Here is a 24,931-nt window from a genome sequence, read left to right on the forward strand (position 1 = left end):
GAGGAGCTATCTGGCGGTGATATCGCACCCCTGGCCTAGAAAACCAATAACAACGGCCGAGAGTATTCGTCGCGCCGACCACGCGTCACCGCATAATCTACAGACTTTCGGGCTTAGTAGGGGTCCCTTGGTAGGACAAAGGCTCCTCGGAGCCGATAGGCCGAGGGAATATAGCGTAGCTCTTACTGTATCTAATATATCTTTAAGTCTAGTTTGTTCACGCTCCCAGAAAGGTGTCAAAGTGTTTCTTTAAGTCATTTCCAATTCCATCTATATATATAAAATAAGAGTTTTGTCTGTACATTGATTAGAATTTGAAAATAATGGTATTTCTGTATCGGTCATGTCCACACTAACAAGGAAATGCACTTTTCACTTTTCCGTAATGTCTGTCTGTCTGTCTGTCTGTCTGTCTGTCTGTCTGTCTGTCTGTCTGTCTGTCTGTCTGTCTGTCTGTACACGCATCACTAAAAAACGGCTAAAGAGAATTTAATGAAAATCGGTATGCATAGTCGGGGAATAAGTCGCTACAGTCTAAGTCGCAAATAATTTTACTCACGCTGATAGAAATGGTAGTTTAGGGGAAGGCCTAAAATTAATTTTAAAATATTTATGTTATTAGGGGTCCTATCTTAATAAAAATTGGTTTGCAAAGTCTTGGAATAAGTCGCTACAATCTAGGCTATAAACAATTTCATTCACGCTGAGTGAAATGGTAGTTTGGGGGAAGGCCTAAAATGTAATTCTCAAATATTTGTATTATTAGTGGTCGTATCGATAAATACTACATAACCAAAGTTATATAAAATTAAATTTCCGACCATTTATGTCTCATATATTTTTACCGTACCGGCTATGATAACACAGATATTCTTGAATTTGTATTTTTGTTGCTATGTCCAAATCGACGCCGAGCTGCGAGAAAATGGATTAACAGAATTTAATGAAAATCGGTATATAGAGTCGGGGAATAAGAAACTACAATGTAAGCTATAAACACATTGATTCACCCTAGATGAAATTGTAGTTTAGGGGAAGGCGCCGAAAATTTAATTTTTAAATACCTGTGTTTTTTGGTCCTGTCGAAAAGTACTAGATAACAAATGTTACAGAGATTACAGTTTTCGATCATTTATGTTTTATTCAGTTTTACTGTACCGACTATGAGTGGTATATCAGATTCGGAAGAAAACTAAATGTGAAGGCCTACAATATCGAAAGCGCATAACATTATTCAACATAACATTACATTGACCCTTGTTTGTTGTGATGTTATTTGTCTCCTCTGCTGCCTCTCATCTCCGACAGATAGGATTACTGCTGCGTACTGAGTACAATAGCCTGACTGAATATTGGCGGGAAATAGCCGGGGAGTTAGAAAACTTTCTTCTTTAACATGCCATTCCTCCGGTTCATACATTTTCTGATACAGCTGGTACGTAACACACTGGTTCTTCATAGTATTCCAGTTATTCAATCCGTACTCTGACAAGCTGTTTTGAATGAGCAGTGTGGATACTTAAGGCAGAGGCTGACTTAGTAGTAGTAGTAGTAGTAGTAGTAGTATGGCCTCGTCTAGAAAAACAATTTTTGCCTATTCCAAATTATAGCATCATAATTCACTAAGTAATTCAAAATTCAACCCTGAAAAGCTTCTTAAGAAAAGCTTCTTCCTCTTCACTTTTATTAAATTCTATATTAATTTTATTCCAAATTATCAGTGAAGAGGGGGTTCTCCTCTGGCTTGGAGGGTAAATTTACCTCCAAGTCAGATAGATTTTTCCGCCGCCAGTGTAGTGAATTGATATTTTCCACGCAGCTGTGAACTTGCATCCGGGAGATAGTGGGTTCGAGCCCCACTGTCTGCAGCCCTAAAGATAGTTTTCCGTGGTTTCCCATCCAGGAAAATGCTGGGGCTGTACCTTCATTAAGGCCAAGGCCGTTTCCTTCTTGCGCCTAGGCCGTTCCTGTCCCATCGTTGCCATAAGACCTATCTGTGTCGGTAAGACGTAAAGCAAATAATAATAATAATAATAATAATAATAATAATAATAATAATAATAATAATAATAATAATAATAATAATAATAAAAAGACTCGCCACTGGCCATTCAACATTCATTACAACAACAAAACAGCTGTTCGAAGAGAGCCTGCTTTTATATACCTGGTGATGAAAATTCACGGAGACACTAGAGACTAGATGGGCATGAGAAACCGAGGTAGTCACGTGCCCTCAGTCCGGCCGATAACTCTCCAACTGACTTACTCATCCCTTCGAGGAAATACCGAGGGAGGCTTCAGGAGGTCTGACAGTTGCATTACCACGTAACGATATATTAACAACTAGCTGATGTACCCATGCTTCGCTACGGAATTCTAGTGCACACGTTGTAAGCAAGATTGTATTAAATTGCATAGCTCGTAACGTTACCCTAGAAACGCGACGGGCAAGTCACGAAACATATTTTCTTATGAAGACTGAGTTAGGGAATTTTCACGCTAATGGTAGACCCGCTTGCATACCATCAGTCACAATCAGGTTGAGTTTTCATTATAATGGTAGACACTCACTCTCCACCTGCTGGAATGACCAAGCCACAGACAGCCGTGATTCGTGAACACTCTTCGTCCTTTTTCGGCGGGGAGTGCGTCCCAGGGCAAAAACTATGCCCTTTTACTAATCCGATTCCTAGGAGAACCCGATAAGTCGGAAAATATCAATTCATTACACTGGCGGCGGAAAAATCTAACCGGGGAGTTAGAAAACTTTCTTCTTTAACATGCCATTCCTCCGGTTCATACATTTTCTGATACAGCTGGTACGTAACACACTGGTTCTTCATAATATTCCAGTTATTCGATCCGTACTCTGACAAGGTGTTTTGAATGAGCAGTGTGGATACTTAAGGCAGAGGCTGACTTAGTAGTAGTAGTAGTAGTATGGCCTCGTCTAGAAAAACAATTTTTGCCTATTCCAAATTATAGCATTATAATTCACTAAGTAATTCAAAATTCAACCCTGAAAAGCTTCTTAAGAAAAGCTTCTTCCTCTTCACTTTTATTAAATTCTATATTAATTTTATTCCAAATTATCAGTGAAGAGGGGGTTCTCCTCTGGCTTGGAGGGTAAATTTACAGCTAGGTTTGAACGCAACGCTACGGGCAACACAACATATGATGACTGTTCGTAGGTTCGACTTCAATAATTTACACAATCACATACAGTGAACAACTGAACAGCAACAGTTAAACAGTGCTAAACAGCAGGACAGTACTTGTCATAAAACGACTATTAACACTGTTCCAATTATACTCACGATAGCTGTTCCATTCGCTGATTCCACGGACCCTTTTGTTTTCTACGCCGTCTTCACTGAGCACTCTTAACACAACAGCCACAACTCCTCGTTCAGACCTCGGTGATACATTAGTCACAGCCAACACCTCTGTCGTCCTCAGTTCAGCCACCAAACCCCAACACACTGAGTCTCACACTGACTCCGAGGCCAGCACTGACTCCACCACGGACTCCAACACTAACGGAGTGTCCGCGGCTAGCCTCTCTTTTTATAGCTCGGGCGATGTGTATTAGAACATTCTCGTTACATTTCCTTTCCCATCGTCGCCATAAGACCTATCTGTGTCGGTGCGACGTAAAGCAACTAGCAAATATATATATATATATATATTGAACCCATGACCTTTGTGCCCTAAGAACATTATGCATAAATTACAATTAAACTAAAAGTTGGATTCTTGATAGCATGGATTTGACACGTGACGAGGGGGTGATTACCTTCGGTCCCACGCTCTGGGGTACGTGACGTCAGCCACACGTGTCGACGGCGGAAGAATCTCAAGTCATTTTTGTGAGCTATTTCAAAGCGCGTGTACATGGCGTGACCCAAGCCAAGTCAAAAAAATATAGTGCCTATCAAAGGGGGTCAATCATCTCACAAATCGAACCCGTAAACATTTTAACTGTCCATGAACACTACCGCCAGAAATGTAGCAAGCATGTAGTCACTTTCAAAACTCGTGAAATTACAGTTTAGTTAAGTCAGAAAATTTACAGAAATTTTCTTGGCGGCAAAGGGAGATATCCGAAGAGAGGGGGTAACTGCTATAAATATGAAGGGACGCCATGACGAAGTCTCCTTCTCCGGCATTTGTGATACAAAGCGGACGAAAAATTGTTGAGCTGCTCTGCGAAATCAAACAACAAAAGTAGACTGAGTTCAACTGCAAATTTCAGCCATTGTGGCTAGGTCTTGACTCCATGAGGAGATAGTTTTCTTGAGTGAAATAATTGTACCAGATAGGACGGTCAAGGTACTGAATAAATTCTAATGTGATTAAGTAATTCGTGAGCGGAAATAATTATAGTCCATCGTGTGCGCTCAGCAAACAAGTGAAGGGTATTTTCTTTTTTTTTTGCTTTATTCCAGGAAACCTGAAGAAATATAAAAATGGTTTGTAAAGCCATGAATGTAAAAGTGGCTAAATAAAATGCCAGGGTCGCAGGTGAGCCCTATGACTACATGAGGTAGGTGACTTTCCATCTTACTACCTCTTATATCTTGTCTCATGATCTCTAAAAGTGTATTTGAATGGGGATATACGACGCAGTGGTCACCCCTACTAAGTTTTGTAAATGTGAGAATACGACTAAACGAGTCATTTGTTTTATTTTCCACTTGGATAAAAATTTTGAAGTCTTGCGAGTGCCGTATAATGTTGTAAAAGTTATTGAATAGGGTTCCGAAGTGATACCACGTCCAATGTAGATCGTCATCCGTGTGAGTGTACTGCCTATATTTTATGATGCCAAATTAAGATGTTCAGTCGACGTAAAATTTTTCTGTCTGCAATTTGGCGTTAATAATGTAGGAATCCATGGTTACTCATTTTCAATCGAGTGGAAGCGCGCTGTCGGGTGAGAATCTAGGGTGATAAATTTGGTCACGGAGAGAAACGTTTTTCTAGGCCCATTTTAAACTGTGTCTGACTGACAATAAAAAGATCTAGTAGAATGTTTCAGTCATTTTGTTCGTAAAAATCAAGTTATTAAATACGATATCATTTATGCGAAGTTATTCATGATTAATGCATTGTGCGATATTAGACGTCGAGATTTCTAGTGAGGATTTTATTCCAGTTCTTCGTCGATGATAATTGTGGAGCTGGGAAACAGAGGTTAGTTTTGTTGATATGAGATTTGTGAATCAGGTTGGACCTGTCATTGAAGCCGGGACATGGAAGCCCGAGGAATGTTTTATATGAGTTGAGATGAGATGTGCGAATCAGGTTAGAGTCCTGTCATTGAAGCCGGGACACGATAGCCCGAGGTATATTTTATAATGTTGGGAATGGAAAGAAATACATAGAAATCCATAGCAGTGTTAATTTGCGACGCGTATAATTAGTGTGGGCATCTTGAAGCATAATCTGTGCATTTTTGTTGGTTAGAATATCGTATTTGTTTAATTATGTCGGCAGAGTTTAAAAGGTGAGCATTTTGAGAAACCAGTCAACTGGAATAAACCAGGTGTTTCATGTTACTGCCAAGCGAACTTGGGGACGAGAGCCCTCAGCTGTGATAACGGGACAGGCGTGGAATTGAGATTGTACTGTATTCTCGGCCGGGGAAAACGTTAAAATGCTGGATTTAGTTGAAATTCATAGCCGGTAATGATCTGAGTATTGTGAAATACTGTAAAATTTGTTTAATTGGGGACGTAATGAACATTTGAAATCACGAACTTTGAGTATAAGGAACAGAGTAACCAAATTCAGGGTTGTCCAAAATATAGAGCGATGGTTGTGATGATCGGTTTGTCTGTGAGGGGTGTGCAAAATTCATGAATGGTATGACGAGAGATGACATCGTAATTATATGGCGAGTTGTTTGGTTTGTACGTAGATTATTAGGATATCCAAGTGTTAGTAACGGTTAGGACTAGATTAGATTTTAAAGTGTGAAATCATGAGACAAGATATATAACTGGACATGAATTATGTAACAATTCTTTTCCAGCCAGATAAACATCACAAGATTGAATTTACATCACAGCTGCGTAGGAATTTGTGAAGAAACCAGAGTCCGCGGAGATAAAATTTGTTGTTCGTTAACATTTCGTCAAATCATTTAAATTTATTAAATTATTAAATTCAGTGAAACCGCATTTTGAAATAACTTTAATCAAGCGAATAACTTGGAGATGCATTCTGGAAATTTTAGTTTGTTTTTCTGGGGGAATATTTAAAAGTAAAGTAACGATTAAGGGGACATATCCGAAGGAAATGGATTTTACTGCCACAAAGTTTGTGAGCATTGCTATTGTTGTAATTATTGAACTTTGATTGATTGAGCAGTGAATGTGCTGGGGATAGTAAAGTGGAAACTTTGGTCATCAACCGATGTAACTTAATTGTGTTTAGCCTTCAGCTTAGAAACTTGGATGGTCAGGGGGTCATCAACCTCAGTGACTTAGATTAGGGCCATATGCCACTGTAGCATCATTTCCTTGCGGTCATCATCCACAATGACTTTAAAGTAACTTAGAAGTTTAGATGTCGGTCTATGACATAGACGCCGGTCACATCGATTCAATTAAGGGTCCATGCCGTAGAACCACTGTGTGGCACACACCAATTGGACTGCCTTAATTATACCCAGAGTCCAGAGTTCGTGTTACGAGGGCTGGACCGTAACGAATCACTATGATGGTACATGTGGTCTCACATGGAAGCCGAATTTAAGGATTTCCAGACTTTCCTTTCTTAAATGATTAGTAATTGAGACAATGGTTTCTAGTATGAATGCCCGTCAGGCAGTTACGTTAAAGTCTCACACCAGTGTTCTGACCTTTATGTAAAAATGATGGTGGTGTCCAGTGGACACAATTGACTATGATGCCGTTGACATATCAGATTGCTTCAGAATTTTCCTGAATAAATAGGAATATTTTAAATAGACCATTCATTCCAGTAGATAGATTAGAATTACTGAACTCTACCTTTACCTCAGCAAGTGACGAAGAACCCGACACGACCCAAGAGACAGATCTCATGAACTTTGCTGATAGGTAAGAGAGGTACGTATCCCTCAATATGGACCAAAGGGTTCAATATATTCTTCGTTGTTGCAAGAATCACATGTGTAGGTAACTTTCACATGTTTCTTGCAAGCAAACTGATTGCAGAAAGTACACTAAAAGGTGGTACTAACGTATTTTGCTCAACCACATAAGCAACACCTTCCACGTTTCTTCACTGGTCCATCACGGTTTAGTTCATCTACTGCAGGTCTACTGTATATGTCGAGGGATGCTCTGATATCACACGGCAATGACTGTATAGTTGCTCTTTCTATGAGGTGCTGTTTCATGGCAGATAAAAACAAGCTTTTCAGGAAATTACTTCTGGTTACCTTAGAATTTTCGGGATTTGAACAGTAGAGAATTTGAGCTTTTATTCCAGCTATGTTCAACAATGAGTAAAGCACTGCCATTGGTCATCGTCTTGTAATGCGTGAAATACTGTAAATATTGCTCATATGTCCAACCGTGTCTACACCTCGCATGGTCATATTATAATTCATTAGTATCACAGACTTCCCGGTCTCAGCATCAATTTCTGGTGTATCGTGCATTGTAGATACCAGAATTAGAGTTTGGTTCTTTTTTAGGAACGTAAGATGTAAGAGTTACATTTTTCTGGAAGCCAAAGAGAGACGACTGCACTTTTCGTCTTTTATTACCCCGAAACTCGGCTGGAATTCCTCTCTTGTTCTTTTTCAGCATACCGATACAAGTAAGATTCTTCTCTAAGTGGGACTTCGCCAATGGATAACTGGTGTACAGTTATCAATAATAATAATAATAATAATAATAATAATAATAATAATAATAATAATAATAATAATAATAATAATAATAATCCTGTTGGTACCTTCAATATCAAGAATCAGTCTATGAACAATATCATTTGGCTTATTGGAATCAAAATGCGGACCCTCCTCTTGCTTACCAAAATACAATTCCAAATTGCTGGTAAAGAAATATTTTAGAATCGCACATTAGAAACGTTTTCATCCCATAGTTTGCGGGTTTATTTGGGCTGAATTCCACAAAACTGCATCGTCCGAGGAACGATTCGAGTTTTTCGTCAGTTGTGACGTAAGCACCAACACTGTAACTATTCCGACAGTTCAGTACTAAAAGACCCAAAAAAGGACGTATGGCCACCAGTTTATCGTGTTTTCTTGTGTCTCCCTTGTTCCTCGATTGTCGAATCGCAGAGCACGGAGCAAGAATAGAAAACATTTATAGCTCATACAAGCTCTCAGTATGTGCATTCCAGTTCCATCTGAATTCCAGAGCTCAATAACATTTGTGTGGTGTCCTTTCTTAGTGCCTATTCGATACAGGTATTGAAGTAACGCCATTATTTCAGCTATGGAAGTTTCCTTTGCATCTCGTTCCCTAGAGTAATCTGCCTCGAGACGTTTACGTTCAATGTACGCGTTAGTGTAAGTCACGATGTCATCTACCATGTATTCATAGTCTATTTTATGGAAGTAATATATTCCATCTTTGATTCCTTTTGTATTACGTTTAGGACCGGGAAATACGTTGACAATATTTTTGGTTTTAGTTTTTCTTACCTTTGAAAAATCAGTTTTCTTCCACCTGGTGGTTTTGTCTTTTCCAATAAGGCATTCATCACAACGTTCATTTTCACTTCCTTCTTTTTTTTTTTGCTAGTGGCTTTACGTCGCACCGAAACAGATAGTTCTTATGGCGACGAAGGGATAGGAAAGGCATAGGAGTTGGAAGGAAGCGGCCGTGGCCTTAATTAAGGTACAGCCCTAGCATTTGCCTGGTGTGAAAATGGGAAACTACGGAAAACCATCTTCAGGGCTGTCGACAGTGGGATTGGAACCCACTATCTCCCGGATGCAAGCTCACAGTCGCGCGCCCCTAACCGCACGGCCAACTCGCCAGGTTTTTCACTTCCTTCTGTGTCACATCCGTCCTCTGAAGTGAGACCTTCTTCTCAGATTCAGTTTCTTGATCACTTCTAGTGTCTGTGCGTCTGTTAGGTCATCAGCCCAGAGGCTGGTTGGATCCTCAAATAGCACCACCAAAGGCTATGCAGTTATAAGGAAACCGCAAAAACCAATGGCAGAGCGCAAATGAGGCGTACTAGGCAAGATGAGGAGTGAGGTAGTTTGCCATTGCTTTCCTCACTGGGCCAGAATGTGCCACTGCAGCACGACTGATCCTATGAGCAACACCTTTCGTAACACTCAGACACTATTTGTGCTCCGAGTGTCATTACTCAGCACCACCCATACTCCAGCAGCTTCCATATTGTCACAGCCATGGATGAGACTGGGACTTCAGAGGAAGCTACACTTTGCTCTGGCCTGTGCCAAGAGACGGATACAAAAGTACTGCATCCATCAAGGAATGGCAATAGGCAAGTGATGACTTCATATTCCTCATCTGATTCTGCCCTGTCCAAGTTGTCTTCCTCTGGAGCTTCGTGAAGTAATCCGGCTATTTCCTCAGGCGTCAGTATCCTAAATAAACGGAAAATATATTGTATTTAGATAAATAATAATAAATTGAGTGTTTTAAACGGCGACGTGCTTGAACATATTCATAAATAATGTAGTCAAAATACTTACTCCATCGGGCGCGCGGGGTACAATGTAGCCCGCCTGTCACACGTTCCGAACTGAAACAACAATACAGCCGTTCTTGTACACTCACAGAGACTCCAACTATCACATTCAACAATTATACTCCGTACGGCTCTACTTCTAAATTGACAGATTTTGGCTCTGTCTGGTGGTTATGCGCTGAATCATAGGCATCCAACCAATCCCAATCTGCCATTCATATCGATTTATATCGCGCTCAGCGTGTATGGTATTTGGTACTCTTCGCGATCTTTCGCATTTTCCTTCAGTAATTAGTGTGTTTTTCATATTGTTGGAGGGTTCTAGTGACCGAGATGAGTACAGTGCTCCCTTTGTAGGCCATAACCTCCTTCCTGTACCAGCCATTAGCGGTGAGCGATGCTTTTTTTCCTCATTCTCTTTTACTCTTAATAATACATTCTCGTATTAATGTCAGATGTTGTTAGTAAGTGTATTTTTTGTGAATTTGTTTTCAATCCATATGCATTAGTTTTTCTGAATACGGTATTACACTTTGCAATGGCTGTTTACCGCGGTCGTAGCGCGCTGGCAGCAGAGGAAAGACGATGCTCATTTGTTTTGCGAAACGTCAATTTAGAAGTAAGGCCGTGCGGAGTATAAGGTCACACTGCAGGAATAACAGACGAGCAACCAGTCTTAGAAAAGCTGCAGTGTTGCTAAGTTGAAAAAATTAGCAACCTTGCTGGTCCTTGTGTAAATTCTACCCGAAGTCACCAGGATTCGTACTCGAGACCCTCGATTTAGAAGTCGATTGGTTATACCACAGTATTATCCCCGTCACATAATAATAATAATAATAATAATAATAATAATAATAATAATAATAATAATAATAATAATAATAATATCAATCCAAGATAAAGTGATCTCACCAAAGAGTTATAGGAAACACATCCTTAAAGAATGACGAGTGCAGGGAATGCAACAGAAGCCCAGAAACCATTGAGTACATCATCAGCAACTGCATATTACTAGCGCCAACAACGTACACTGACAGACATATATAGCCAATGTTATACATATACACCAAGACACTGCGCTGATCCGATCTTTGCTCCAGAACAGAGTGCCTTGCTACATATACTCCCCACTAAGTGTACTGGAAAGTGACAATTTTAAACTCTACTGGGATCGAACGATAACAACAGATAAAACAAGGCCGCACAATAGACCAGACATAACATTAACAGACAAAAAGAATCAATGCAGATATCTCATTGACATCGCATAGTCTGCGAATGACTATAATACGAAACAGGAATACAGGGAGAACGTTGATAAATGTACTCCCCTGGCTATGGAAGTAGCAAGGATCTGGAAACAAGACATAGTGACAGTTCTTCCTTTTCTCCTTTCTCCTATTGGACTCACAACAAAATCATTTCCAGAAAACTTAATGATACTACAGCTCCCTATCTACACTCTCAATGTCGAACAAAAGGCTGCAGTTTTGAAGACCTGTAACATCGTCGGAATATTCCTGAAAGCTCAGTACGGACCTTAAATAGAAAAAGGACTGCAACCTCTGTCACGAAGAGAAAATGAAGGCGTATATTGTAAAGTTATATAAATTATGATTAAGCTCTATTTCTTATATATAAAATATAGAAATACGTGCTACATTACCAACTATAAAGTTGTGAAATAAATAAATAATAATAATGCAATTACATATTAATTTCAGGAACCCATGACGATATCTATAACTATGCTAATAAGTCAACCACCAAAGCGTTTATGACTAGTCTGGATAGCTTGTAGATAATCTCCCGCAGCGTTAACGATGGAAGTCGTTCTTAAAGTACTGCATAACACAAGACTAACACCGTCATAAATTTAGCATGCAATATGCTGGCATTTCTTGGCTGTCATACGTACCGTAGTAAGAGAAGTCAGGGTAAGCAAGTTGGCCGAGCGTTCCGAACAAGCCGCATGTTCTCCTGTTAGCATAATTAATAAGAGAATAACGCTCTATAATTTTTCAAGAATAAATATTAAGTTTTTCAGTTCCTAGCTGATTTTTCACATTTAACAAGCATAATGATGTGATATTTCAAATTCATAGTTCCCACACATGTAGCGTAAGCAGCATGTAAGAATAAATTACTGAACGCCTATTAACTGCGGGAGCCTAAGACACAGCACGACTACTGTAGTATTTTCTGTATTTGAAGCATGAATTTGTATATAACCGTTCCTATTTGATATTTTAAAATGAAGAATTAGACGTTAACAAGATCGGTGGTCATAAATTGTCTGAATTGTATGCTATTGCACATATACGACATTAATGTCTTATGTTAAAATTGTCAGCGCATCCATTCGAGGTAAATATTTACAGGTATCGCAAAAGGATGATGTCCACTGATGTTCATATGGTAAAATCGAAAGGAAAGAAGCTAATGGAAAAGAAAGAATTGGAAGGAAACACGGAGGAAGTGAAGGAAGGCAGGGAAAGAAATGAAGAGAAAGGAAAAAAAGAAAGGCAAGATGGAGGATATGAGAATGGAAGTAAGCCAATTATGAAGGAATTCAGAGAAAAGGCACTGAGAAGGAAATGATAAAGTAAGAAAAATGAAAGGAAGAAACATAAGTAATTGAAGACGGAAAATAGGAAAGAAAAAGGGGGATAGAATGCAAAGGAAAGAAGGGCGGAAAGGAAACAAGGAAAGATGAAGGAAAGATGCAAGAAGTTAAAAAGGAAGGAACATAGTAAGAAAGGGAGGGAGAAAGAAAGTAAGGATTTAAACAAGAAAGGAAATCTTCACATGGAAGGAAAATAAATTCAATTACGATTTTTGTTGTAATATTCAGCGCTAAAAGAAAATTGAGTCCATGTTCAACTAAACAGAGAACCCCACAACTTTTCCCCATCTGATTTTATGAAACTGTAATAATGCGTGCGTTGAGGTAAAATTAACATCCGTAAAGTCGTGGGTTTGGAAGTTCTTTCTGTCTGGAGTTACTGAAAGGGAAAATTTGAACTTCTCCCCGTAGTTAGGCAACCTGAAAATGTCTTTTAGGAAAATGTAAGATTGCGTTATCTAAGCTAATTTATTATCAGAACATGAATCATATTTGAAATAATAATAATAATAATAATAATAATAATAATAATAATAATAATAATAATAATAATAATAATAATAAGAAGAAGAAGAAGAAGAAGAAGAAGAAGAAGAAGAAGAAGAAGAAGAAGAAGAAGAAGAAGAAGAAGAAGAATTGAACCGGAGGTATACCTTCTCCGAGCATTTGAACTGAGCACCTTTTAGAAGGCCATCTATGATGTAAACCCTGAACTATGTATTGGAATAAGTTTGGAACTTTAATCTTCAGAGCCTCTACTGTCGACTTATGTGCCTCCTCTGGTGGGAGGACGGACAATTAATTTTCAAAGGAATTTTGTATTGTCTGAGTTAGTAAAACTGAAGTGTTGATAGATTGTTTTTGGTATGCTAAGGTTTGTAGCACTTCTATCACTTCCTTCTTTCTTAAATTATTAGCCAATCAGAAATTTTTGTAAATATTTTTTGTAACCAATCAAACTGGAGGGTGTACAGGCCATCGGCCTAGAGAGTTCTGGAACTTTCCCCTCTGCTATAAAAGTTGGGACCTTTTGGGCCATGTTGTCTTTTTCATCGCTCCAATCTAGAGTGCATTCCGTGATAGTGGAGGCAGGAACAAGCCTTGCCCGGTGTCGGAAGGCCCACCAGCTGAAGGTAACGGCAGACATCTTTTAAATATGTGATCGCTCCAGAAAGCCGACTTGAGAGGAAGGTTTCAAAATTCATTCTTAATGTAAACTTCTGAAGTTTAATATAACATTTTAAATGTAACTTTTCAAGCAAGTCTAAGGACTCTTCCAATCCCTGCTGGGAAAGAGGTAACTTAGGGAATAAAGAGTGTTCACCCTCTTTTAATGCCTATTGCTCACGGTAAAATGTTTCGTAAAATTTGTTGTACAATTAATTTTATAAAAATTTGGTGAAAACAAGTTGTATTGCTCACGGTAAAATTATTTTATAAAATCTGTGGAAGCATCAGGATTGCCATCTATGAACTCACTTCCGAACGAAGATGTATATGTGCTGCCATCTATCGATAAAGTTTTCAACCAAGAATCAGCTGTTCAACTTACAGTGTGTTTGAGAGTATAGCTCCAACAAGCAAAGCAAAACTTGCTGCTTTAGTTGCAATTATGTTGTACAGTGCTAAAAAGGAAGAAAAGAAATGCCAGGAAATGCTAGACTCGGGATTGGATCAAAAGAAGAGAAGAAGGTAGAGGATTGCTGTCCTTGGTCGAAAATTACGTTAGAAGAGCAGCATTCATATAGGAATTCGGCGATTGTGTTTTCTGCCTCTCTTCGTGCATTTCTGTTGTGGTAAAGTGGCGTTTCAACCTCGTACAAATATGGATATTTCTGGTATTCGTCCAGCAAAACACTAACAGCTTCCTTAGTCCACCTGGATCCTGCCATTTTAGAAAGAAGTGTTTGTTTACAATCGAGCTTCACGATCTTCTCACGACGTAGCGCCAGCATCATCGTGATGTCAGCTTCGCTGATTGGTTCGTTTCGTAAAATTAATTTTACGGAATAGAACATGTCCTATTTTATGAAAAGTTTTATCAAAGGTTTTATAAAACTTGAATTTGACCGTGAGCAATAGAAATTTTATAAAATTAAATTATAGTACAATAAATTTGACAGGAAATTTTACCGTGAGCAACAGGCATAATTATCATTCATCTTGGTATGGGGGTGACTATGATTTTCAAAAACTTTAAATTTTAACTCTAGTTTGGAACTTCATATTTTCGCCGTCTAGTCACCCTCTGTAGAATAGCCTTAGTCTCTGTAACTTCGGACCATAAGCCCATATAGGATCTTACATGTTTTTCAAAGTGTATTTTAAGAGGAGTGCAAGTGTTTTGCCTCCTAGCATTTTGTTTATGGCCGATTTCTTAAACCTTTTCTTTTAACCGCTCAGGCCATTTAGAATGGGTATTTATTGCCCCTGTTTAAAGTGTAATTAATAATGGATGAGACTGTCGAGCTGAAGTGACAGTCAACACGGTTTTCAGGGTTGATCTAGTATAAAAATTTGGATATAAAGCTTGTGCCAGCGTGAAGCTGAACTGTTGCAAATTGTGGAGCGCAGTCTCATTGGGTGTACTTCGTAAACTGAGTGGAGCGAAAGTGCTCTTTGACATAGTGTAACTTTGGAGCTACAGGCTCATTTTGTAAACTATCGTTTGACTTAAGTCTTTCCTGTGATCGGAGATGACCAGCTCATCATTTTCCATTTAACTGTTATTCGTTATTTTTCATTCAGATTTATTGGTCAACTTTGGATCACAGCAAAATAATAATAATAATAATAATAATAATAATAATAATAATAATAATAATAATAATAATAATAATAATAATGTTATTGGCTTTACGTTCCACTAACTACTATTACGGTTTTCGGAGAAGCCGAGGTGCCGGAATTTAGTCCCGCAGGAGTTCTTTCACGGGCCAGTCATACTACCGACACGAGGCTGACCTATTTGACCACCTTCAAATACCACCGGACTGAGCCAGGATCGAACCTGCCAAGTTGGGGACAGAAGGCCAGCGCCTCAGCCGTTTGAGCCTTTCAGCCCCGCCGCAGAATAACAAAATACGTGTCGATTATTTTCCATATTTCTACCGATAAGCAAAGTTTCATTAAAATCCGAGGGTAAAAAAAAGCAAAGTCATCTCTGTACAGGCCATGAAGGCCCATGGAGGGGTGGAATGTAACGGCTTCCACTATCCGTAACCTCGGCACTTGATGGGGTAGAGTGGTTAGCTCTACGCCCGACCGTCTTTGTCCCCGGGAATTAACCTGGTACTCATTTTTGGTGTAGGCTGTGTGAACCTCAGGGACATGTGCACCTCCGGAAGTGGAAATCTCGTTTCTTAAATGTTACGACTTCCTGACGGGGATTCGAACCCACATCCTTCCGGGCGAACCGAGCACGCCTTTACCGCCTCGGCCAGGCAGCCCCTAACATCGGAGGGTGACAGTTATAAAGACTGTATATTCAAATCTGTCCGCCTCTGTGGTGTAGCGTGATTAGGTGCCACACACGGAGGCCGGGTTCGATTTCCGGCTCTGCCACGAAATTTGAAAATTGATACGAAAAATGGAACGGGGTCCACTCAGCCTCGGGAGGTCAACTGAGTAGAGGTGGGTTCGATTCCCATCTCAGGCACCCTCGAAGTGGTTTTCCGTGGTTTCTCACTTATCCTCCACGCAAATGCCGGGATGATACCTAACTTAAGGCCACGGCCGCTTCCTTCCCTCAACCTTGTCTATCCCTTCCGATATGCCAAACCCCCCCCCCCCCCCCGACAAGGCCCCTGTTAAGCACAGCAGGTGAGGCCGCCTGGATGATGTACTGGTCCTCCACCCCCGTTGTATCCCCGACCCAACATCTCACGCTCCAGGACACTGCCCTTGAGGCAGTAGAGGTGGGATCCCTCGCTGAGTCCGAGGAAAAAACCAACCCTGGATGGTAAACAGATTAAGAAAGAAATTCATATCTGACATTAGTTCCATACTGGAAGTGACCTCAAGGATCCTGAATTCCATTAAGCGGTTACAGCCGAGTTTTACAACAGATAAGAAAACCGAAAGCTATGAATATAAAACAATTAGAATAATTCAAAGTCTTTCTAGTTTCATTGAGAATGATCTAGGCTAAGCTGACGTTCTTGTTTCGAATGTTCTTCCCATATTACTCTCTATTCTTAGTGAAGTGCAGCAGTCGTCTCCCTGAGGTCACTTTTTGGTTCCTGGTTCGTGGTAAGAGCAGCCTGGGACAATGGTATGAAAGGCACTCATTATAGAACACTGGTCTGTCATTTGTCGCTAACTTCTACCTGTCTTTCTTTGTCCTCTTCCGCAGCAGATTAAAGAGACATCAGCACACCTACATGCTACGTGAAGTCAGTATACGACAGAGGAACGAACTCCATTGTCTGTCTTTTAATTGCGAAAGAATTACTATTACTGTTGCTGATGATTATTTTATATCTAGATCAGTGGCGGCGCGTGACTTTCGTCACTGGGGGTTCAACAGAAGGAAAAATCCCCCTTCAATATCTCCTCTCCCCCCTTTCACCTGTGCCATGACTAAGTTCAAAGAATGGGCATAACGGTGAACATAATGTGCGTGCCTAAAATCTTCCCTGATGAGAACTTGCACCCTGAAAGGTGACCACTCATTACATTTGCTCCATCGTAACTCTTGAAATCAACTTATCTGGATAAACCACAACTTCGCTCAAAGAAAATTTTAAACACTCTGGTATTGTCTTAGCATCATGACTAGAGGGTGAGAGGAAACCCCAGAATCCTTCAACTGGCTTACCGTTGGGAAGAACGATAACAAACTGTGCTGTAGTTGATATAACGGTGTTCGCATCTGTGATTACCGAAATGAAGTGCGCTGTGGTGATTTATTTATTTTTTTCTTTTCTCACGACAGATTACATACATGCACGAAAGCGAATCATTCTGAATCTCTTTCGAGTTGCTTTTGAAAACAGTAGCGTTGGACAGATGTTCTCTTAATGCGACGTCAGTTTCAGAACTAAAATTAACGAGGCCTTGAAATATGCCAGGATTCGAATATTCACTTATTTCTTCATGCCCACGCAGTGCCATCTCAAACGCGCCACAGAACTTTGCACAGCACATAACGATCTTTCCGTACTTCATCGTTGTCTCTTTCCACAGAGTGCCTGTAAGCACAGTCAAATGACTGACGGTTATCGTGTCTTCCCAGGAGATCGAATTGTAACTGGGCAAGCATATGAGATTTAGAACTTTTGTGTTTCTTTACTTTTTTGGGACAAATGTCCTAAATGTACCACTCCGACTTTGGTCCAAGTCCCTTCGCCTTCATCACTCATGATTCATAAAAAGGGAAAACAAATCAACATGTTACTAATTTCGCACCCACAGATCCACTCGATTCTTTTATATATATATATTCTGAATTTATGCACGATTTCATTACTTATACTTTTAGGATGTCCGGCTCCATAGCTAAATGGTTGACATGCTGGCCTTTGGTCACAGGGGTCCCGGGTTCGATTCCGGGCAGGGTCGGGAATTTTAACCATGATTGGTTAACTTCCCTGGCACCCGGGCTGGGTGCATGCGTAGTCTTCATCATCATTTCATCCTCATTATGACGCGCAGGTCGCCTACGGAAGTCAAATCAAAAGCCCTGCACCAGGTCTCCCCGGAGACCACACGCCATTATTATTATTATACTTTTAGGATGCCTCGTTATATCAAGATCAGGCATTGGACGTCCGGCATCCTTAATTTTAATCTTAAGTTTACGCTCAAGGGAGAGAGAGAGAGAGAGAGAGAGAGAGAGAAGAAAAGGTTGTCTTCTTATGTATCATATCACTGTTCAAAATCATTATGTACCTCCTTACCTTTCCCTGGAACAAAGATTATGGACGCAACTACAGTGCACAAAAATACACACACGGACAAAATATTGCAACTTCTTTATGTCCTAAAAATTAAGTTTCTGAACGGCACAACAGTGCATAAAAACACTCACACATTGCACAGCGTACAGTAATATTACGAATTATGATAACTGTTGCAAAAATTTGTAAACACTAGCATCAGGCTTGAAAAACACGAGTAAACTTTAGGGATGTATGTTCGCACTGTTCACAATGTCGGTAACATAATTTTTAGAACTTCTATGGCTAGGCAGTTAGCGTTTTCATTGGTATTACACTCCCGCTACTCTTTGCCTCAGTGATTTTTAAGTTAATTTTCTCTCCAAAAAGTGATTATTCCAAAGAAGGCAAATGAATAGATGTTTAGTAAGTATTGATGTACAGTATTTGGGAAAAGGCATCAATTGGAATTTGGCAGTTTAATGTGACTGCTGGTAGTAATGATGCTCTTCAACACTAGCGCTAATTATGTACACTACTTTCTGCAACGTAGATGAATTCCTGTAAGGGCAACAGGTGGCAGGTACATACTTACCCCAACACCCCCGACAACACGACTTGAGAGAGTGGCATATTGCGCATGCGTATACCACGGATATCTGTTTCTGCGATATCCTGGTCTTGCCTACGTGCAGGCCGATGTCCCCCCGCACCTCGCCACTCCCTTCACCCAGGTAGGGACGGAGAGTACGACTTCCAAGGGGGTTCATTTCAGACAAGTATCCAGCCACGGAACCTGCGCAGTTCACATGAATTGAAAGCCAGTACGAGTATATTACGGATAGATGGGCTAAGCAAGAGCTTCGAGGTTGACAAGGGTGTTATGAATATTAAGTAGTTGAGTACAATTTGATATAAACTGGAGGTTCATTGCTCCATTGCGCTATACCAGAAACCGCCACTGATCTAGATATTACAGAAGTTGTGGTCATTTACCCTGAGAACTTACTATGAGTTACTGATCGACACAAGCGCTGCACCTCAAGACAAATGCATTCGAACACCACCGTTGGTTGTCCATGCGTTATTGAGATGATAGCATTCTTAAGGTCAAGGTCACATCTTTATCAAAACCAGCCTTACTTAATCGGAGGCTCACTTCGAAACACATACAGATATTCTCATAAATATTCGGTCAGTCTGATTTTTCACACACTTTTAATGTGTAGTTATTCTTACACTATAATGATAACGTATAATACAACGAAACATATAGGAAAACATAATATAACGTTCTACAAACATTGTGATGTAATTCAAACTCTTGTGACAGTTATTAGTACGCCCTCTGTCGTGCATTAAATAAAAGCAATAATTCCAGCACGCGTAGAGGCGCGCGGCTGTGAGCTTGCATCCGGGAGATAGTAGGTTCGAATCCCACTATTGGCAGCCCTGAAGATGTTTTTCCGTGGTTTCCCATTTTCACACCAGGCAAATGCTGAGGCTGTACCTTAATTAAGTCTACGGCCGATTCCTTCCAACTCCTAGGCCTTTCCTATCCCATCGTCGCCATAAGACCTATCTGTGTCAGTGCGACGTAAAGCCCCTAGCAAAAAAATTCCAGTGTCACCTCAAAAATATTCGGCCACTATACAAAAAGCAACATAAACTCGCGTAATTCAAAACACGGTTACATATTCAGTACTTTGTAGGTCCACCTTGATGTTTTAGGACCTATTCCAGTCGATTCAGCACACTATCGCTAACTTTCTTGATATAATCAGGGCTTAATACCACCCGTTCTTGTAGCAGTCTCCTCTTCAAGTCTCTGACGGAACTTGGCAGCCGCAATTGCAGAGCTTCCTTCATTCGACTCCATAGATTCTCGATGGGGTTCAGGTCGGGTGATTGTGGTGGAGTTTTAAGACCTTCGAGCAGTTGTACAGCAGCCACTCCCTGACAAGTTACGACTTTTGCTTGAGGTCGTTATCTTGGTAGAACTTGAAAGAACACGGTATATCAAGTTGTTCCGCAAATTTATTTTGAGGATAGCCAAATACCCCCCCCCCTTTTTTTCTTTGTCGAAGTATCTGCGATGAAACTCAGTGCACAAACCCCGTTCGATGCTACACATCCCTACACCATTGCACTTCCTCCACCATTTTTTACCGTTGCTTGTAAATTGCTTGTTCTCAGTTCCTGGTGACGTTTCCACCACACCAATTACTTTCCATCGGACCCGAAAACGTTGGACTCATCAACAAATAACACATCCTCCCACCAAGCACTGGGTTTACGTACGTGGGTTTTTGCGAACTCTAGCCGCTTCTTTTTATTTACTGCACTAAAGTATGGTTACCTACTCCGAAAGAACTCATTCCTTCTCAGTGCTCTTCGCACGGTTTCAGTGCCCACTTTGTTTCCACACTCCTCTGAAACAGCTGCTGCCAGTTTCGGAGCACTAATTTTGGGATTTCGTTTCCCATTCTGAAGCACAACCGCTCCTCTCGTTCTGTCAGCCTTCTTGGTCTGCCTGTCTAGGGAATCAATTCTGTCTTCATTTTTGAATCGTCTTATTATATCTCCAATTGTTGTTCTGGTTATGTTGAGCATCAGCGATATCTCTCTATGCGATTTACCTCGAGCATGATGGAATATCACGAGCTGGCGTTCTTCAAACGTGGTATTGTGTTGTCTTTTGCAGCCCATTTGATACCAGTCCGCAACACTGCAGCAAATGATTTCGGCACGACGTGTCTCGCGGCACCGCAGTCCTGAACTGAACGTTGTGCAACGCCATCTGCCCTGTCGCTGTCAATGAACAAAGCGACAATCCCGGCCTTTCCGGGTGACTGAATATACTCGTATTATCTGAGGCGTGTCATTTCACCCATGTGCGCAATGTCCTATCTTTTGTACTACACTGTACATCAATGCTCCATGATTCCTCTTCGGCCTAAGCAGCCAAATGTAGTTTCATTACTTGGACACATTTGGTTTCACATTCTGCTCATGGGTGCGCTGTTGTCATTACTTTTTCGCGGATTTTATCAGTGGCCGCATATTTATGGGAGTGACTGTATGTAAATAACGCAGAAGAAATTCAAACTCAATAAATACAGGAAACTGTCGACTACTTTGTTCTTACCGCTTAAAATAAAACTAAAACGCGTAGGCTACTTTGTACCCGTTGAAGTTGCTGACTATTATTTTAAAGGGGAAATAACAAGGTTATCAGCCTCTTAATCAAGGGATGAAGAGTTCCCATTCCTCCTCCAACAACAGCAACCTCATTAATACACCACTCATGAGGAATCCCCCATGTGGATGGAGGCAGTAGTACACACACATTGTATCCCCTGCTTGTCTCAAGAAGCCACTAAAAAGGGTCCCAGGGGCTCTTAATTTGGGAACGTTGATTTGCGACCACGGGACCTCTTACTTGTGCCAGGCTCCTCATTTTCATCTACCCTATCCGACCTTCTCTGGTCAACGCCTGTTATTTTCTGACCCCGACGAGGCATTCGAGGCCTAGGGAGTCTTTCATTTTCATGCCCTTCGTTGGCTCTTGCCTTTCCTTGGCCGATCCTGTATTTTCCGAAGTATTGGACTACTTCCATTTTTTCTCTCTGATTATTGTTAATAGAGAGTCTCTGTGACTCAGGCGGCAGCGCACCGGCCTCTCACCGCTCGATACTGTGGTTCAAATCACGGTCACTCCATGTTAGATTTGTGCTGGACAAAGGTACTCCGGTTTTCCCTGTCAACTTTCATTCCGAAAACAGTCTACACTATCATTTTATTTCATCTGTCAGTCATTAATCATTGCCCTAGAGGAGTGCGACAGGCCTCGGCAGCCGGCACAATTCCTATCCTCGCCGCAAGATGGGGGCTTCATTCATCCCATCCCTGACCCGGTCATTGACTGGAAAACAGGTTGTAGGTTTTCATTAGTGTTAATAGAGGATGGTTGGCTTGTTGTACTTCCTCTGAAAACACCACCGCTCATGAAGAACGATGTAAAGAACGTTCATTAAACATTGATATAAACAGAATTTTGAGGTGAATAAATCTTTTAAACTAACAGTCTCTTAACGCTCTTAACAAAAGCTGCCTAAAAGAATTTCGGAATCTGAACCATGTTCCCTCCTGAATCACGCCTAAAAAATGAAGTAGGGCGAACATGCTTCACTATAGTCCGCGCACCTTTTAGCGATATTTCTTTGTACGGGGGTGAGGAGTAAGGAGTGAGCTCTTCCGGTTCCGGTTATACTGCCAACTGAATGGAAATGAAATCAGAATTGAATCAATAATATGATCAATCAATATGAATTTTCTAAACATTTATTATCTTACGCCAACAACTGTGTCACACATACATTATTTAACATTATATAACATTTCTCGATGCGAATCTTGTTCCTAGCATTAATTCTATAGTTTGGCTTTGTTGTGTAAACAACAACAGTACTAGTACGTAAAGTGTACGCCAGATGTCGCACAGCGATGCATAAGCGATTCATAGTTTGTGTTTCAAAGGGTGCCAATACGAATCTCGAAGATAACCGATGACCGATTCAGCACTATACTGCTAATAATAAGTTGGCGTCTGACATTTCTTAGAGGGAGGTCCGTTTACTGCCTGCCGAGGCGGGATAAAGGGAGTGGCTGTGTGGTTGCCATGGAAACAAGGGTGGGGCGACTGCGGTTGCCATGGAGATAACACTTCAGGGCAGCTCGTCTTGCTGGGAGTTGCCAAACCTGTCAGTGTCTCTGATAAGAACCTGATTGTTTGTATAAGAATGATCGCAAATGGGACGACACCGCCTGGCCAGGTAGTCTACAACAGATCACAGCGGTCAGAATGAAGGAGGGAACAAGTGAGCCGGAAGCGAGGGGTAAGAGCATGTAGAAAGGAATGCTGGAATGAGGCAACATCGTGAAATGGCACGTGCAGTGCTCCTCCCTCCAACCTTACCTGTCAGACACCAACTTTAGTTAAGTCTAGTATAGGTGGAGCATGTATTACTAAAAGGTGCGCGTACTATACTTGCTGGCAATTAATTCCCTTCTTCCCTGCCAACAGCTTGTATAAATAGCCTTCTACATTCTTTTCGTGTTCATTATCCAAGAGTGGCCGATTGTACCACACGGAAAGGGATGATGTTTAACCTACAGAAATATGAGGAACTGATGACTACATATTTTTTACTACTGTTCAAAGTTCACATTTATTTATACTCAAAGCCAGGCTTGGTTTCCGGACTTAAGAAAATAAACATATCATCTTTAGTAAAGGGGCTGCCTGGCCGAGGCTGTAAAGGCGTGCTCTGTTCGCCCGGAAGGACGCGGGTTCGAATCCCCGTCAAGAAGTCGTAAAATTTAAGAAACGAGATTTCCACTTCCGGACGTGCATGTGGCCCTGAGATTCACTCAGTCTACACCATAAATGAGTACCAGGTTAATTCCTGGGGGCAAAGACGGCCGGGCGTAGGCTAACCACTCTACCCCATCACGTGTCGAGGTTAACAACGGTGGAAGCCTTTACCTTTCACTCCTCCAAGGGCCTTCATGGCCTGTACGGAGGTGACTTTGCTTTGCTTTGCATCTTCAGTAAACCTTTCAACAAATATATGAGAGAAGTAAGACCAATCTGACGATGATTTTCGCCATACTTTCTTTTCTTTCCCCAGCTTTAGAGAAACGGAACAAGGGTTGGACAAACAAAGAGCATTAGAAAGAACATTGCACTTAAATGAATATCTTCTTTAGTGTCTTTGAGAATTTGACGATGTGAAAGTGACAGTGCTGCTGCTATGAAAGGCGCTAAAATGGCGTTCATAGGGTCAGTTGATGAGTGTGTTTCAGGAGGCTTGGCAGAGTATGAGGTGCGATGACTCTGTCATGGCAGGCTTTTATGACCGCATGCCCTTCCTGACGTCAACCTCATCAGATGAGTTAATGAGAGGAAATGAATGACGTGATATATGGTAGTAGAAAGGAGCAGAGTTAAACCCAGTGCCGGCGCTTAGTCTACTCCTGTCGAATAGCATAAAGGGGTCTGCTCATGGCTTAACATCTCCATCCGACGGACGAATCACCTTCAAAAGCGTCATATGCCCTCGCTCCATATGAGCACTGTGGAGTGGTTTGGATTTTTTTTTTCAATTTGCTTTACGTCGCACTGACACAGATAGGTCGTATGGCAGGGATGGGATAGGAAAGGCCTAGGAATGGGGACGAAGGGGCCGTGGCCTTAATTAAGGTAGGGCCTCAGCATCTGCCTGGTGTGAAAATGGGCAACCAAGGAAAATCATCTTCAAGGCTGCCGATAGTGGGGTTCGAACCCACTATCTCCCGGATGCAAGCTCACAGCTGCGCGCCCCAACCACACGGCCAAACTGCCCAGTGGTTTGGAATTTAATCCAAGCTTTTGGCTCGCAATCTAGTGATTAGAAATTGTATACCACCATCTCCCCTACCCTGCCGGCCAACATTCTGATGGTGAAAATGTTTTCTACCAACGGGACTCGAAGCGGCTAACCAAGGTATCAGATCGTTTAGACTTCAACATCTTAACGATCATGGACACCAGGCGGGCACACACCTTATTTCTAATGATCTCCTGGAATAAAGTTGCAAGATCGTTCCCTGAGGCAAACAAGAGGCATTGCAACACTGTGCGTAAGCATCTATCTTATCAGATCCATTGTGTTCAGAACAATAATGG

Source organism: Anabrus simplex, chromosome 3 (genome assembly GCF_040414725.1).
Source record: "Anabrus simplex isolate iqAnaSimp1 chromosome 3, ASM4041472v1, whole genome shotgun sequence".
In the NCBI taxonomy this organism is placed as follows: domain Eukaryota; kingdom Metazoa; phylum Arthropoda; class Insecta; order Orthoptera; family Tettigoniidae; genus Anabrus; species Anabrus simplex.